The sequence below is a fragment of the Lygodium microphyllum genome, chromosome 30 (genome assembly GCF_053477565.2).
Source record: "Lygodium microphyllum isolate KBCC chromosome 30, Lygodium_microphyllum_v1.1.10, whole genome shotgun sequence".
Classification (NCBI taxonomy): Eukaryota; Viridiplantae; Streptophyta; class Polypodiopsida; order Schizaeales; family Lygodiaceae; genus Lygodium; species Lygodium microphyllum.
Window position 1 is genome coordinate 13,373,686 of NC_141164.1, and position 15,973 is coordinate 13,389,658.

General features: G+C 50.1%; 1 protein-coding gene across 4 annotated transcripts in view; it reads left to right on the forward strand.

Moving 5' to 3' along the window:
* The window catches only part of AAE13 (AMP-dependent synthetase and ligase family protein), a 122,808-nt gene that overhangs the window by 55,016 nt on the left and 51,819 nt on the right, over window positions 1-15,973 (forward strand). The gene's annotated exons all lie outside the window — the stretch shown is intronic.

Genomic DNA, 15,973 nt, shown 5'->3' on the forward strand with positions numbered 1-15,973 from the left:
GTGTATGGACTGAAAACACCTTCCTTTTTCCTATCCAAATAAGAAAATCTGCTATAGACATCACTAAGGACGACATATAGATGCCACAGCATTTTACCAACAAGAAACGAAGCTGGGAGCCAATTACCTGAGGCTTGCTGCCCAATAGGGCTAGTCAGTCTATACATTTGGGTCAGGTAAAAGCCACAATTAGTGTTTGTAATGCTTTATCTTTGCACCATTGCATCACATGTTCTTGAGAAGGGGCCGGGCCTCCAAACATATACAAGTTCTAGTTACTGCTCTTTCATGAGGTTGAAGGCACCCTGGATGTGTTTACCAACGAACTGGATAATATCAGCCAGGCTTTCAATAATGTCTGTTGTTATGGTGTTTGGCCTATGAAGAACTTGTCAGCAAAGGGTTGTTTTATTGTACATGTCACAATGTTATCTTCCATCTTTGGCAATATGCATACTGAGGTTCCAGAGACAGCTACAGCCTATGGCCCTTCATGTAGCAATTATCAAGCTGGAAGTTCCAAAGAAAAAGAAATTGGAAGAATCACAGCCTTATCTTTGGGCAGAAAACACAGAAGAGCCAGCTTGTTGCGGGTTGTTTGGGATCTGAAGTAAGACGCAAAGCTGGCATGGCTGAGATGTGTAGCCTGGGTTGATTGCAAAAGCACATCAGTTTTGGGATTTCTAGGTTGAAATGCAGGCTGAAACTCTTGCATCTTCATTTTTATCCTTTACATCCCTGCAGCGGCCTGATGTCCAGCCTGCATGCAAGGATGGAAGGGCTAGGAAAGTGAAACTGGCCTTTAGAAACTAGAGAGCAGTACAACTTTAACTTAGCAAGCACAAAAAACCTTAAATAGTAAATCAGCAAACAAAATACTCAGAAACACAAGTGCTGGAATGCTCCTACTCAAAGCACAGAAACTGATTGGCTCCAACCTTGACACCCCTTGCGGTAATTTTCTTTAGACCATGGACAAGGATGACAGTTTGGTGTACAAACTGTTGTCCCACTAGTGATTGTTGCTGTAGATTGACGTCAATGGATAGCCAATGTCACCAGAATGAGAAATGAACTTAATGATTTTAAACTTCACTGAGAGTTTCAATAAAAAATGAACTTTAATTCTAGTACCCCTTGCTGTTGGAATGGTGACCATTGCATCGGCAATAAGGATTTGACATGGGGAATGTAGTGGACAAGTCTATAGGCTACGTGGTACAAGGATAGGCCAAAAGGACAAGTGTATTGGGTATGTTTTCTAGGAGCTTATTCCTCTTCCGGCTTTTCAGGATTCAAATCCTTGGAGAGATTGCAGTTTCACCCACCTTGATGATTTTGTGTAGTTTTCAGCAAATGCAATGTACCATAGGATGATAAAGGGGGGGGGGGGGGATGGTTTGGTGATATGGATACAATCTAATTTCCACACATGTTGTGCGAAGCACACAATGGCCACCAACAATCTTGCTTTGCTACACCATATCACCAGTAGGGAGGCCTCCAATAAGGACTCTCTAGACAAAGACCACACCTTCATACAAGATCTTTGACTTACATAGTTGTAGCAATCTATTGCACCATTTTGTGCGTCCATCTCCACATAAGTATTTCAAGGATTTGGAGTTCGGTAACATTTAAAAGAATTACTAGTCGCGCATGGCTCTTGCAAAGATTGACACGTAGCCGCAACATTCTCATTGTTTTTATTTGTTACATTGCTTGGAGTTTGGCAAATCTTGCGTAATAGAAGTACTTTTGTCTTTGACTTTGCGTTTGGAATTCATGGTCATATTGGTCACTTTAGAGCCTTATTGTTGTGGCAAAGTGGCTTCTATGATATCAATAGAGGTTGTCATCTGCGATGTGGTTGCTCCATGGTTAGAGATTATTCACACCACTTCGTTCATTGCTCGTGTGATGGTGTAGGATATTCTTGCTATTCAAGGGCTTTGATAAGTTCTCTCTCTTGTTGTCACACTTTTGACTTGTCACTTTTTGGGGGTGTGGTTTCCGGTGGTGAATATGGATTTTCTGTGCTAGCCAGATGGACTTTTACATCTGAGTATTTCTTAATTTAGGCAAACTTTACGAACGAGAGAGAGAGAGAGAGAAAGAGAGAGAGAGAGAGAGAGAGAGAGAGAGAGAGAGAGAGAGAGAGAGAGAGAGAGGGAGGGAGGGAGGGAGGGAGAGAGAGAGAGATTACACGCGGAGAGAGAGAGAAAGTGGAGCGATGGCGGACCTTCATCCCGCCTGACCTAGCGAGCGAGTCGTCGACCCTGTGCAGCCATGGTCCCTGTCGGGACGTGCCATTGCTGCGTCCGTTAGTCCCTCTCGTGGCCACGACCGTCGTAGGTACCACCGCCCGTTTGTACCCGCACCCGTCAATCTTTCCCTGTCGTCTGTCCCTGTGCCCGCCTTCGTCCGCGCCTGCTCGCTGGACGGCTGCTGCGACTTCGTCTGCCCGCCTGCATCGACGTCTGGCGTTTGCCCCACCTGTCAAACGCTGCCCCGCCTGACGTCTGCCCTGCTTGACGACCGCCCTGCCTGACGACTGCCCCGCTTGACGTCCGCCCTGACTGATGTCTGCCTCGCCTGTCATCCGCCCTGCCTAACGTCTGCTCCGCCTGTGGTAGACTCCTCTGCGTCAGCGTGCGGGGTTGACCCTGACACACACAGAGAGAGAGAGAGAGAGAGAGAGAGAGAGAGAGAGAGAGAGAGAGAGAGAGATTTTGTGTTTGGGGAGCGCGATGGCGGCGGTCCGCGTCCTGCCCCTGCGCCCTCGATCGACGCCCTGACGCGCCTGTCGCGTCGCTGTCGGCCGGCCTGTGAGCGCCCTTCTGCACGCGGGCGCCGTCTTGTGGCAGCGCAGCATCAGCTGCCGACGCCCGTGCCCGCCAGGCCCGTCACCTACCTCTGCAGCCCGTCGCTTCCTCTGACGCAGTTGTCGCCTGCAGGCCTGTCGCCTGCGGCTGAGCCCCTCACCTGGCGGCCTGTAGGTCCCTCGTTTTCCTCGTCCTGCCATCGCCAGCCTGCGCTGCGGGCTCTGTACCTGCGTTTTGTCCGTCTGCCGTGTGTATTAGGGTTTCTGCGGCCGAGGCTCCTGCCCTGCGCCCTCGACTATCCCCCGCTGCCGTCAACTGCCAGCCCTCTGTTCCACCCTCAGGCCCTTGCTCTGTTGGGATTCCGTCCTGCCACACGCGTTCGTGGGACAGGCCGCGACTGAGGCTGACAGGTAACGCTCAAATTTCATCGCCTGTGTTTGTGGAACCCGCCCTTGGACAGCGTTGCTGTACAGAAAAGGACGAGAGCGAGAGAGCAAGAGAGCGTGCGAGCGAGAAGACAACAGTATGGCTGGCCTTGATATGGATTTTCTTGACCGGACGGTGGCAGCCCTTGGCCCTGATTCCGATGCAGAGGAGCCAGAGGATATGGTGCCATGCACGGAGGAGCTGCCTCCGGGTTCTGAATTACCGGGTGCTGAACTACCGCCTGCTGGCAAACGCTCCAAACATACTCCTGATGAGCCAATGGGTCCTTAGGAACGTTCCTATGCGCAAGTGGCCTCTGATCCTGTGGATTCGCAGGAAATTGACTGGGAGCATTTGCTCGACTTCGCCAATACTCTGCTTGGCGATTATGTCCAGCACAATAATGAATCTTTTTCTGAAGCAGGAACGGATGATGTGTTGGAAGCTACAGTGGACCCCAAATCAGTCTTGCGATCCTTCTCGGTATTTTATGATCGTGCGGTTATACTTTTCTTCACTGGCAGGATCCCAGTGCTGTCGCATATTCGCCAATGGCTGCACCATTTATTGCAAGGGGAGTGTGTTGAGGAGATCTTCCTTGGTCCTCGAGGCTTTTACGAGGTGTTGCTGAAATCGGAAATGCATCGAGCTGAGCTCCTGTCCAAGTTGCCACTATTCTTTGATCGCCGCTTGGTCCATGTGGTGCCCTGGCGCCCCATGGCTGACTTCCAGAGTCTGCTTCAACGAGAATGCCCGGTGTGGGTGGAAGTGGAAAATTGCCCGGCGGTTTATTGGCCCATGTTGAAGGATGCGATGGCAGTTGTGGGAACAGTGCTGGTTCCCCCAAGCCTCAGGGCAATGAACCGCAACCGTTTATGCATGTTATGGGACACGGCTCGGAAAAGGCCCGCGTGGCTTCGCCTCAATTGTTCAGGCATGCACTCTCTGCATTTTCGATTGAAATGGGGCAACTTTGCGGGACACTGCTTCTCATGCGGTAAACTGGGACATTTCATGGCTGAATGCCCTGAAAGGCAACCGTCTTCGGAGGATGCGCAGGTGGTGCGGCCCAAGGATGACATGGTGCTTGACGCCCCGCCCCAGGAAGCCCTTCCTTCACCTCCTGTCATGGATAAAGGCAAACAACAGGTCCTGGGTTTGGATTCCCGTCGTGCTGACTGGATTGACGCACGTCCAAAAAAAGGTAAAAAGTTGGATGCAGGCCTGGCGGATCCGGGCCCTTTTGCTGCCCAGGACTCCGTGCGTACGTATACGCGCAGAAAAGAAATGGTCACTTCACAGCAGGCTGCGCGTACCACGGCCCCATCTGCCCCCCGTAATCAGTCCCCAAGGAAAGCTTTTACCGACAGCCCCAAAGGCCCTCCTGCTTAGCTGGTGTTTGATACCAAAGGTAATGTAATTACGCCTTGGGATCGGCATTATCCCCGCCCCACTCCCAAGCCAGTGGATCTCCCTTCTACCTCTAAAGCAGGTCGCCCGAATTCGTTTGCAGTATTGGCTGATTTCCTGGATGAGGGCGTCTTGAATACTCTTGCGGAAAAGGTGAAATCGAGGCAACAGGCGCCTCGTTCCTGACTTCCCTTTTTTGAAGATATCTCAAGCCAGCCACGTGGACTGTGCGAGGCATTTGCTTTCGCCATAAGTCACATGCCACGTGGCCTGTCCTCCTGTGCCTCCTGTAATCTGAAAGAGACAGAGAGAGAGTGGTTTAGGGCATTCGTGCCTCTTGTAATCAGAAAAAGAGAGAGAGAGAGTGAGAGCATTTCTTCACCCGATGGCTTAGTGTCATCAACTATCTTGTAATCAAGTAATCTTGTTTGAGTGAGAGAGAGTGAGAGAGATTCCACACGATGGCTTAGAACCATCGTCTCTCTTGTAATCATGTAAACTTGTACTTTTTTTTCGTAATTAATATAACTACCTTTTACGAAAAAAAAAAGAGAGAGAGAGAGAGAGAGAGAGAGAGAGAGAGAGAGAGAGAGAGAGAGAGAGACCCTGACAGAGAGAGACCCTGACAGAGAGAGAAGACAGGAGTATGGCTGGCCTGGATATGGATTTTCTGGACCGGACAGTGGCAGCCTTGATTCTGATACAGAGGAGCCGGAGGATATAGTGCCGTACACGGAGGAGATGCCTTCGGGTTCTGAATTGCTGCCTGCGGGCAAACGCTCCAAGCATACTTCTGACGAGCCAATGGGTCCTCAGGAACGTTCCTATGCGCAGGTTGCCTCTGATCCTGTGGATTCGCAGGAGATTGACTGGGAGCATTTGTTGGACTTTGCCAATACTCTGCTTGGCGATTATGTCCAGCATAATAATGAAACTTTTTCTGACGCGGGAACTGATGACGTGCTGGAAGCCACGGTCGACTCGAAATCAGTCTTGCGGTCTTTTTCGGTGTTTTATGACCGTGCCGTTATACTTTTCTTCACTGGCAGGATCCCAGTGCTTTCACATATTTGCCAGTGGATGCACCATTTATTGCAAGGGGAGTGTGTTGAGGAGATCTTCCTTGGACCTCGCGGCTTTTATGAGGTGCTGTTGAAATCGGAAACACATCGAGCTGAGCTCCTGTCCAATTTGCCATTATTCTTTGATCGCCGCTTGGTCCATGTTGTACCATGGCGCCCTATGGGAGACTTCTAGCGTCTGCTTCAACGAGAATGCCCGGTGTGAGTGGAAGTGGAAAATTGTCCGGCGGTCTATTGGCCATTGTTGAAGGATGCGATGGCAGTTGTGGGAACAGTACTGGTTCCCCCAAGCCTCAGGGCTATGAATCGAAACCGTTTATGCATGTTATGGGACACGGCCAGGAAAAGGCCTGCGTGGCTTCGCCTCAATTGTTCTTGCATGCATCCTTTGCATTTTCGCTTGAAATGGGGCAACTTTGCAGGACACTGCTTTTCATGTGGTAAATTGGGGCATTTTATGGCCGAATGCCCCGAAAGACAACCGTCTTCTGAGGATGCGCATGCTGTGTTGCCTAAGGATGACATGGTGCTTGATGCCCCGGCACAAGAGGCCCTTCAGCCGCCTAATGTCGTGGATAAAGGCAAACAACAGGTCCTGGGTTTGGATTCCCGTAGCACTGATTGGATTGAGGCAAGCCACAAAAAAGGTAAAAAGTTGGATGCAGGCCTGGCGGATCCTGGGCCTAATGGTTCATAGGATTCTGTGCGCACGTATATGTGCAGGAAAGAAATGTTCACTTCACAGCATGCTGCGCGTACTATGGTCCCGTCTGCCCCCCGTAATCAGTCTACAAGGAAAGTCTATACAGACGGTCCCAAGGGCCCACTTGCTAAGCTGGCGTTTGATACAAAAGGTAATGTGATTACACCCTGGGATCGGCGTTATCCCCGCCCCACTCCCAAGGCAGTGGATTTTCCTTCTACCTCTAAAGCAGGTCGCCAGAATTCGTTTGCAGTATTGGCTGATTTTCTGGATGAGGGTGTCCTGGATGCTCTTGCGGACAAGGTGAAATCGAGGCAACAGGCGCCTCGTTCCTGACTTCCTTTTTTTGAAGATATATAAAGATAGCCACGTGGAATGTGCGAGGCATTTGCTCTCGCCATAAGCAACATGCCATGTGGATTGTCTTGCATGAGAACCAGTGGGATGTATTGTGTGCAGTTGAGCACAAAAGTCACGGTGAAGCAGGAAAAGTTGTGGATTGTCATGGATTCCGTCTGTTTTATGCAGGGACACATGCTACGCACTATTAGGGCGTGCTGATGATTGTCCATGAGAAATACCAGCGTGTTCTTGTTAAAAATGATGTGCAGGGCCGCTTTCTGGTAATCGAAGTCTTATTTGAAGGAGAGATTTTATGGTTGCTGGGCCTCTATGCTCCGAATGATCCCGTATCCCGACGGGATCTTTAGTCGACTTTGCAAGGCTCGATGTCACTTGGCCGAAGGGGGTTTTTGATGGGAGATTTCAATATGTGTGTTGACTCTTCTCAGTCCACTTCAGGGCATTTGGTAATGGATGCGCCGGAAAGCCGGGTGTGGAATTCCTTTGCTTTGCGCGTACTTAAGCAAGATCTTTGATCGTGGCTTCACCCTTCTTTTTTAGGGTTCACTTTTCATTCCGCACAATATGCAACTACTTGGTCGCGGTTGGACCGAATGTATATCATGCAGGGGGATGATTTTCTTCCCGAGTTGCTGGAAATGAAGGTCTTGCAACAATATGCATTGTCGGACCATTTCCCCCTCCAGCTTGAGATGCGGGCACAACCTATTGCACCTTTTATGCAGCTGCTGGATAGGCTCCCTTTACGTTTCAACTCCTCTTATTTGAAGCATCCAAATTTTCAGGGCTATATGCAGCAATTGATTGAGAGGTTCTTATTGGACTTTGCCTCTGAGGGCTTGGCTTCATTTGCACGGCTGCTCTCTAATGTGCAGCGGGTTGCTTGGCAGTATGGGATCCATCATGCCTCTCTCTGTCGGCGACGTCGACATGCAGCAAAGGACTTACTGGCTTTGGTCCGTTCGTTGCTCGTGGATACCCCAGATGATGATTTTCTGCTGTCATTGGAGATGCGTTTGGCCCATCTTATTCAAGTGTTTCAGTTGAAATCTTATCAGTAGGCCAAGCTGCATAACTTGACTGACACATTGCAAGATAGTGCCTGCCAGTCTCATAAGTTCTTTCGCGCCTTGCATGCTTCTCCTGCTCGCGAAAATATGACTCGACTCCAGGATTCGGAAGGTCGCATGGTTACTGATCCGTAGACCATTGTCAATATGTGCAGAAATTATTTTATGGAACTTCTTGGTTCTTCTCCCTCGCCTTCTAGCCAGGTTACGCATGCCCTCTCGGTCTTCTATCATCTGGTCCGCCAGCAGGTTCCACTTCATATGCAAGCCACTTTGGAGGCGGATATTTGCGAGGAGGAGGTTATGGATGTTTTGTTACACCTACCTAAGGATAAAAGTCCTGGTTGGGATGGTCTCACTAATGAATTCTTTGAGAACTCAGCCACGCAGCTGGTGAAGCCATTGACGGTTATGTTTCAGCAGGTTTGGGAAACAGGGGTCATGCCTTCCTCATGGAAAGAAGGCCTTATCAAACTGATTCCAAAAGTCCCTTCGCCGTCAATGCTGCAACACTGGAGACCAATTTCTTTGATGGGCTCGATGTATAAAATCTTCTCCAAAGTGCTGGTGAATCGGCTTCACAAGCACCTTCCAGCTATTGTGCATCCTCTCCAATATTTTTTCTTTAAGGGCCACAACATTCTGCATAATATCTTAAATGTGCAAATGGCTATTGACTATGCGCGGCACTCCAGTCAGGAAGTGGTATTGATTCAATTGGACTTGGAAAAGGCTTTTGACTATGTGGACTGGTCTTTCATTGCAGCTCTCATGTCTGCTATGGGTTTTGGTACTCGGATGTCCCGATTGATCTACACCATTAGTGCTGTGGCTTCTTCAAGAGTTATGCTCAATGGTGGCGTTACAGAGCCATTTGTCCTTGCACGCTCGGTCAGACAGGGTTGCCCTTTGAGTCCTCTCTTCTTTGCCCTGGCGACTCACCCGGTTCTTTCAATGTTATCCTCAATGGCGGCTTCTGCTCAGCTGGCAGGATTGTCTCTTCCTTTGGGGCAGCACTTCATTAGCCAATCTTTGGCTGCTGACACCTTTATGATTTTGCGGGCGGACAGGGACAACATTCGAAAGGCATTAGATGTTTGGACGCTCTTTGGTCAGGCCTCTGGTCTTCGCATCAATGCCTTTAAATCAGCCATACTCAGTTGCACGGAGCCTGATTTACAGTCATTAGGTTGGCAGGGCCAGGTGGTTTCCCGTGGCTCCATTGTCAAGCATCTTGGATACCCATTGGGGGTGGATGTACGGCCAAAGGAACTACTGGAGTGGATTTCACAAAAACTGGTGGCGAAGTTTATGTATTGGAAGTCGCAAGCGTGGCCATTCCATGTCCACCTCAAAGTGGCTTAGACAATTATGCTACCAATGCTAACGTATTTCCTGCCATTGCTGCCGTGGACGCCTACTACTTTGAAGGCTCTCACTCATCCCATTCTTTTCATGCTATGGAAGAAGGATTCACTGCAGGCAGGTATTTCGTGGATTTCATGGTCACATACATGTACCCCTAAACGCATGGGTGGTGGAGCTATTTTGGATGCAGAAACTCATATGCTGGCTCTTCGTTGGTCTCTTTTTCGTGCCATGTGTGTGGATCATCATCCGTGGGCCATTATAGCCCGTTATTTTCTTGAGGACAGCGGGCTATGCCATGGTAATACACGACTTCGGGCCTCCTTGTGGCGTGTCCTTAATGCTAACTCTCGATTTTCCAGTCCCTCTTCCTCTCTGTTACTGCACTTGGTCGGCTCTTGGAAAGTGGTGCTACAAAAGGCCGGTTGGCATCTAGTGGGGGACCGCTTGCAGACTAACTCCTTTCAGCTGGAATTGTTGGTAGTATCGAGATTACTTTCATGGGAAGACAAACATCAGCTTAGACCGAGATTTAACCGCATGGCCTGTTTAGGTGTGACTTCGATTGCGGATGCTACCCTTGTCACTCGCAATGTCCTCGCATCGTTTCGGACTGCTAGGAGACTTTTCAGGATCCCGCGCGGATACCGTGGTTTATGGAAACAGCTTTTGTCGGAGCTTAAGGGTAGGCAACCCTTTCCTGCCCTGGCTGTGGATCGTCCTTGGCAGGACTGGGACCTTACAGGCCGGTTGAGTCTGGATAAGGCCTCTACTAATCAGGTGTATCATCTTCTCATTCAAAATCACCAATGGCTGGGTGTGAAAGCTAATACTGTTTGGGGACTGCGGAAATCGCAGTCATGGTGGCAGGCAACGGTGATGGAGGGCTGGCTGAATAGGGCACCTTTCAAATGCAAGGTCTTTCTTTGGCGGGTAATGATTGGTGGTCTTCCTCTTGCCTCGGCCCTTTCCAAGCGTAGAATCTCGAATGGCAATTGTTTCTTCTGTACCACTACTGCGGAATCGGCCTGACATCGATTTCTTTCTTGCCCGCTCGCCAAGAATATCTGGTCACTCTTGTCGCAAATCTGGCGCGCAGTGGTGGGGTCCTCACTAACTCCTTTCGATTGGGTTTTTGTGCGCCCCAAAGTACCCCACGTTGCCACAGTTACATATGAAGATCTTATTTCACTTTTTCAGATACTGGGGATTGTGGCACATTTGGACCACGCGCAATGCTTTTCTCTTTGATTCGGCCTCTAATGTACCGAGACATATTGCCAGGCTTAAAGGGCTCTTGCATTGGCAGATAGATCTCATCCGGCACTCTGACATGCTCCCTCGGGAGGATTTGCTTCCCTGGCATATGACAATTGCCTCTGGGTCGTTGCCATGATTGGTGTAACCTTTTTCGTGTATTAGTACAGGGATTTCCCACACGTTGGCCTAGGGCCCTCGTGTCTCTTGTAATCATGTAATCTTGTACCTTTTTTTTGTAATTAATACAATTACCTTTTACGAAAAAAAAGAGAGAGAGAGAGGGAGAGGAGGGAGGGAGGGAGGGAGCGTTGGCCTAGGGCCCTCGTGTATTTTGTAATAATGTAATCATGTAAACTTGTACCTTTTTTCGTAATTAATACACTTACCTTTTACGAAGAGAGAGAGAGAGAGAGAGAGAGAGAGGGGGGGGGGGGAGGGAGGGAGGGAGGGAGGCGCCCTGTCGTCTGCGTGCCCCGTCGCGCCTGAGTGCCCGTCGCGTGACTGCCCGTCGCACCCCGTCATCTGATTGCCCGTCGTCGGAGTGCCCCGTCGTCTGACTGCCCGTCGCGCCCCGTTGTCTGCGCGCCCTGTCGCCTGAGCGGCCCGTTCCCTGCGCGCCCAGTCGCCTGACTGCCTTGACGCGTGTGCGCCCCGTCGTCCACGAGCCAGGTTGCCCCGTCGCCACATCGCCTCGTCCTGTCCCTGCCCTCGCCTGACCTGCGCACCCTGACAGTGCGCACCGTTGACGCCTGGAGCTTGTCCGCTTGTCCCGTCCCTGTTTGCCTGTGCCTGTCGGATCCGGCTTGCCTGACGACCGCCCACCTGCGCTGCCTGTGTTCGTTTCCTCTGCGTCAGTGTGGCTGTGGCCCCGTCGACGCCTGCGAGCCGCTGCCCTCGCCAGTCAGCCACTGTGGTGGTCGCCCCAGACTTTAACGCCTGCAACCTGTTCGTGTGACGTCCTGAGGGTCGTCCTCCGCCGTGTGCAAACCCAGCTTATAGGGATACCGATTTCCAACTCAGCCGATAGTGATCTGCACTGTGCGTCAGTCCTCCTTCGAGATCAGCTCGTCATACCCGATGGTTGGTTTGGATCTGGATTTCATAGACCAAACGGTGGCAGCACTTGGCCCGGATTTTGATGCTGAGGAACCGGAGGATATGGTTCCGTGCCCTAAAGAGATGCCCCCGGGTCCTGACATCCAGCCTGTAGGTAAACGTACCAAGCATACCTGGGAAGAGATAGGTGTTATTCAGGATCGTTCCTATGCACAGGTTGCTTCGCATTCTGTGGACTCTCAGGAGGTGGACTGGGAGCATCTGCTGGAATTTGCCAACACTCTGCTTGGCGAATATGTTCAACATAATCAGGAAGCCTTCTCTGACTCTGCACCTGAAGATGTTCTGGAAGCTACCGTCGACCCCAAAACTGTCCTACGTTCCTTTTCGGTGTTTTATGATCGAGCTGTGATACTCTTCTTCACTGGTCAAATCCCGTTGCTTTCCCGTATTCGCCAATGGCTGCAGAGTCTGCTACAAGGGGAATGTGTTGAAGAGATTTTTGTTGGGTCCCGAGGTTTTTTTGAGGTCCTCTTGAAAACAGAGACGCACCGTGCTGCTCTCCTGTCTAAACTGCCTTTGTTTTTTGATCGTCGGTTGGTTCAAGTGGTTCCATGGCGCCTGATGGCCGATTTTCAGCGCCTCCTGCAACGTGAATGCCCTGTGTGGGTAGAAGTGGAAAATTGTCCGGCTGTTTATTGGCCGCTATTGAAGGATGCTATGGCCGCTGTGGGCACAGTTCTGGTCCCTTCCAGTCTCAGGGCTGTGAATCGCAACCGCTTGTGCATGTTATGGGATACTGCAAAGAAACGACCTGCTTGGTTACGCCTCAATTGCTCTGGCATGCATCCGTTACACTTTCGTTTGAAATGGGGCAATTTTGCAGGCCATTGCTTTTCCTGTGGACAGTTGGGGCACTTTATGGCCGAATGCCCAGAGCAGCAACACATTTCAGATGCGGGCCATGTTGCTCCGCCCATGGAAGATATGGTGTGTGATGCTCCGTTGCTGGATACTATCCACCCGCCCCAAGTTCTGGCCAAAGATAAACAACAGGTTTCGGGTCTGGATTCCCGTGCCACTGATTGGGTTGAAGTCCGTGCAAAAAAAGGCAACAGGATTGTTGCTGGCATGGAGCATACTGTGCCTACTACCTCCCCAGATTCCATGCGTACATATATGCGCAGGAAGGAAATGTTGTCTCCCGAGCGCTCTGCTCCTGCTATGGTTTCCTCAGCCCCTCGTCCTCAGCCCGCCAAGAAAATGTATTCGGATCGTCTAAAGGGTCCATCTGCAAAGCTGGCTTTTGATACCAGAGGCAACGTCATTACCCCGTGGGACCGTCGTTATCCACGTTCCAACCCCAAGCAAGCAGATATGCCGTCTACTTCCAAATCTGGTCCTCAGAACTCTTTTGCGGTGTTGGCGGATTTCTTGGATGAGGGAGTCCTGGACATTCTCGCCGACAAAGTCAAATCGAGGCAAGATGTGCCTCGTACCTGATTGTGTTTTGCATACACATGAAACTAGCCACGTGGAATGTTGGGGGAATTTGTTCTCGACACAAGCAACATGCCATGTGGACTGCATTGTATGAGAATCAGTGGGATGTCCTGTGCGCTGTGGAGCACAAGAGTCACAGTGACGCCGGAAAAGTTGTGGATTGCCATGGCTTTCGTTTGTTCTATGCCGGAACACAGGCCATGCATTATTCGGGTGTGCTCATGATTGTACATGCCAAATATCAGCCTGTTCTTACTAAAAATGATGTTCATGGCCGCTTTTTGGTGGTTGAAATTTTACTCGAAGGGAAAATCTTGTGGTTACTTGGCCTCTATGCTCCGAATGATTCGTTATCTCGCCGGGAGCTTTGGCAGACTTTGCAGACCTCCTTGTCACTTGGCAGACGGGGCTTCTTCATGGGGGATTTCAATATGTGTGTTGATTCTTCCCAGTCCACATCGGAGCACTCGGTAATGGATGCGCCGGAAAGTCGTATGTGGCATGAGTTGGCTCTTGCTGTTCTTAAGCAAGATCTCTGGTCCTGGCTACACCCGTCTTCTACAGGCTTTACTTTCCATTCGGCCCAGTATGCAACAACGTGGTCGCGGTCGGACCGTATATATATCATGCAGAATGATGATTTTCTGCTTGAGATGCTCGAAATAAAAGTGCTGCAGCAATATGCCTTGTCGGACCATTTCCCTTTGCAGTTCGAGTTGCTTGCACAACCCATTGCATCTTTCAAGCAATTTCTGGAGAGACTCCCTTTGCGTTTCAATTCGTCCTACTTGAAGCATGCAATTTTTCAGGGCTATATGCAGCAATTGCTTGACAGATTCTTCTTGGACTTTTCCTCTCAGGGCACTGTGGCATTTGAAAGATTGCTCTCTAATGTGCAGCGGGTTGCTCGGCAGTATGGGATCTATCATGCCTCTCTGTGTCGGCGCCGTCGACAGGTCGCGGAGGAGTTGCTGGTTTTGGTTCGCTCCCTGCTGGTGGACACTCCGGATGATGCATTTCTGCTTGCACTGGCCATGCGGGTGGCCGATCTTATTAAAGACTTTCAGTTAAAATCGTATCAGTAGGCCAAATTGCAACATCTGATAGAGACTTTGCAAGATAGTGCATGTCAGACCCATAAGTTCTTTCGAGCTCTCCATGCCTCTTCTGCTCGAGAGAATATGACCAGACTCGAGGATGCAGAAGGCCACCTTATCCTGGATCCACAGACTAGTGTGCATATGTGCAGGAATTATTTCCGTGACCTTCTCGGTTCCGCTTCTCCACCTTCGGCCCAAATTACTTAGGCCCGTTCGGTTTTTTATGACTTGGTCCGCAATCAGCTTCCGCAGGACATGCAAGCTACTATGGAGTCAGATATTGGTGAGGCAGAGGTTATGGACGTCTTGTTACACTTGCCTAAAGATAAAAGTCCGGGTTGGGATGGCCTTACCAATGAGTTCTTTGAAGCTTTCGCTACCCAACTGGCGAAACCATTACAGGCTTTGTTTCAGCAGGTGTGGGAAATGGGGATCATGTCTCCCTTATGGAAACAAGGACTTATTAAACTGCTTCCAAAAGTTCCTTCGCCATCTAAGTTGACACAGTGGCGCCCAATTTCTTTGATGGGTTCCATGTACAAAATCTTTTCCAAAGTAATGGCGAATCGGCTCCATAAGCATCTCCCTGCCCTTGTGCACCCTCTCCAGTATGGTTTCATTAAGGGCCGAAATATTCTACACAATGTTTTGAATGCCCGATTGGCCATTGATTATGCCAGGCATTCTAATCAGGAGGTCGTACTGATTCAACTGGACTTGGAAAAGGCTTTTGACTATCTGGACTGGTCTTTCGTTGCTGAACTTATGTCTGCTATGGGCTTTGGTGCTCGGATGTCCCGTCTGATCTACACCATTAGTGCTGCGGTGTCTTCGCGAGTCATGCTGAACGGAGGTGTTACTGAGCCATTTGTCCTTGCCCGTTCTGTCAGACAGGGGTGCCCTTTGAGCCCTTTATTCTTTGCCCTTGCGACACATCCAGTTCTTTCCATGTTATCACATATGGCTGCGTCTTCTCAGTTGGCCGGACTGTCGATTCCTACAGGACAGCACTTCATTAGCCAATCCTTGGCGGATGATACCTTTATGATTTTGCGTGCGGACAAGGATAACCTTTGAAAAGCATTGGATGTTTGGGGTCTCTTTGGTCAGGCGTCAGGCCTTCGTATCAATGCGCTCAAATCAGCCATTCTAAGCTGCACGGAGTCGGATTTGCAATCCTTGGACTGGCAGGGTCTGGTTGTTCCTCGTGGCTCCATTGTCAGGCATCTTGGCTACCCTTTGGGTGTTGATGTTCCTCCAAAGCAGCTTCTGCAGTGGATTTCTCAGAAAATGGTGGCTAAGTTTATGTATTGGAAGTCTCAGGCCTGGCCCTTCCATTTTCGCCTCAAAGTAGCCCAGATAATTATGTTGCCAATGCTCACTTATTTCTTGCCATTGTTGCCCTGGACTGCTACGACTCTCAATGCTCTTACTCAGTCTATTCGCTTCATGCTATGGAAGGACTCATTGCATGCAGGTATTTCTTGGATCTCGTGGTCGCATGCGTGCACCCCCAAACGCATGGGTGGCGGAGCTATTTTAGATGCCCAAACTCACATGCAGGCACTTCGTTGGTCTCTTTTCCGCGCCATGTGCTCGGATCATCATCCGTGGGTCGCTATAGCCCGTTATTTCCTTGAGGGCCATGGGCTTCTGCATGGCAATACCCAAATCCGGAGTTCTTGGTGGCATGTTCTTAATGCTAATTCGCGGTTCTCCAGTTCTTCTTCATCGCTGCTTACTCATTTGGTATGTTCCTGGAAACACGTCCTTCAAAAGGCTCAGTGGCATCCAACGGAGGATCGCT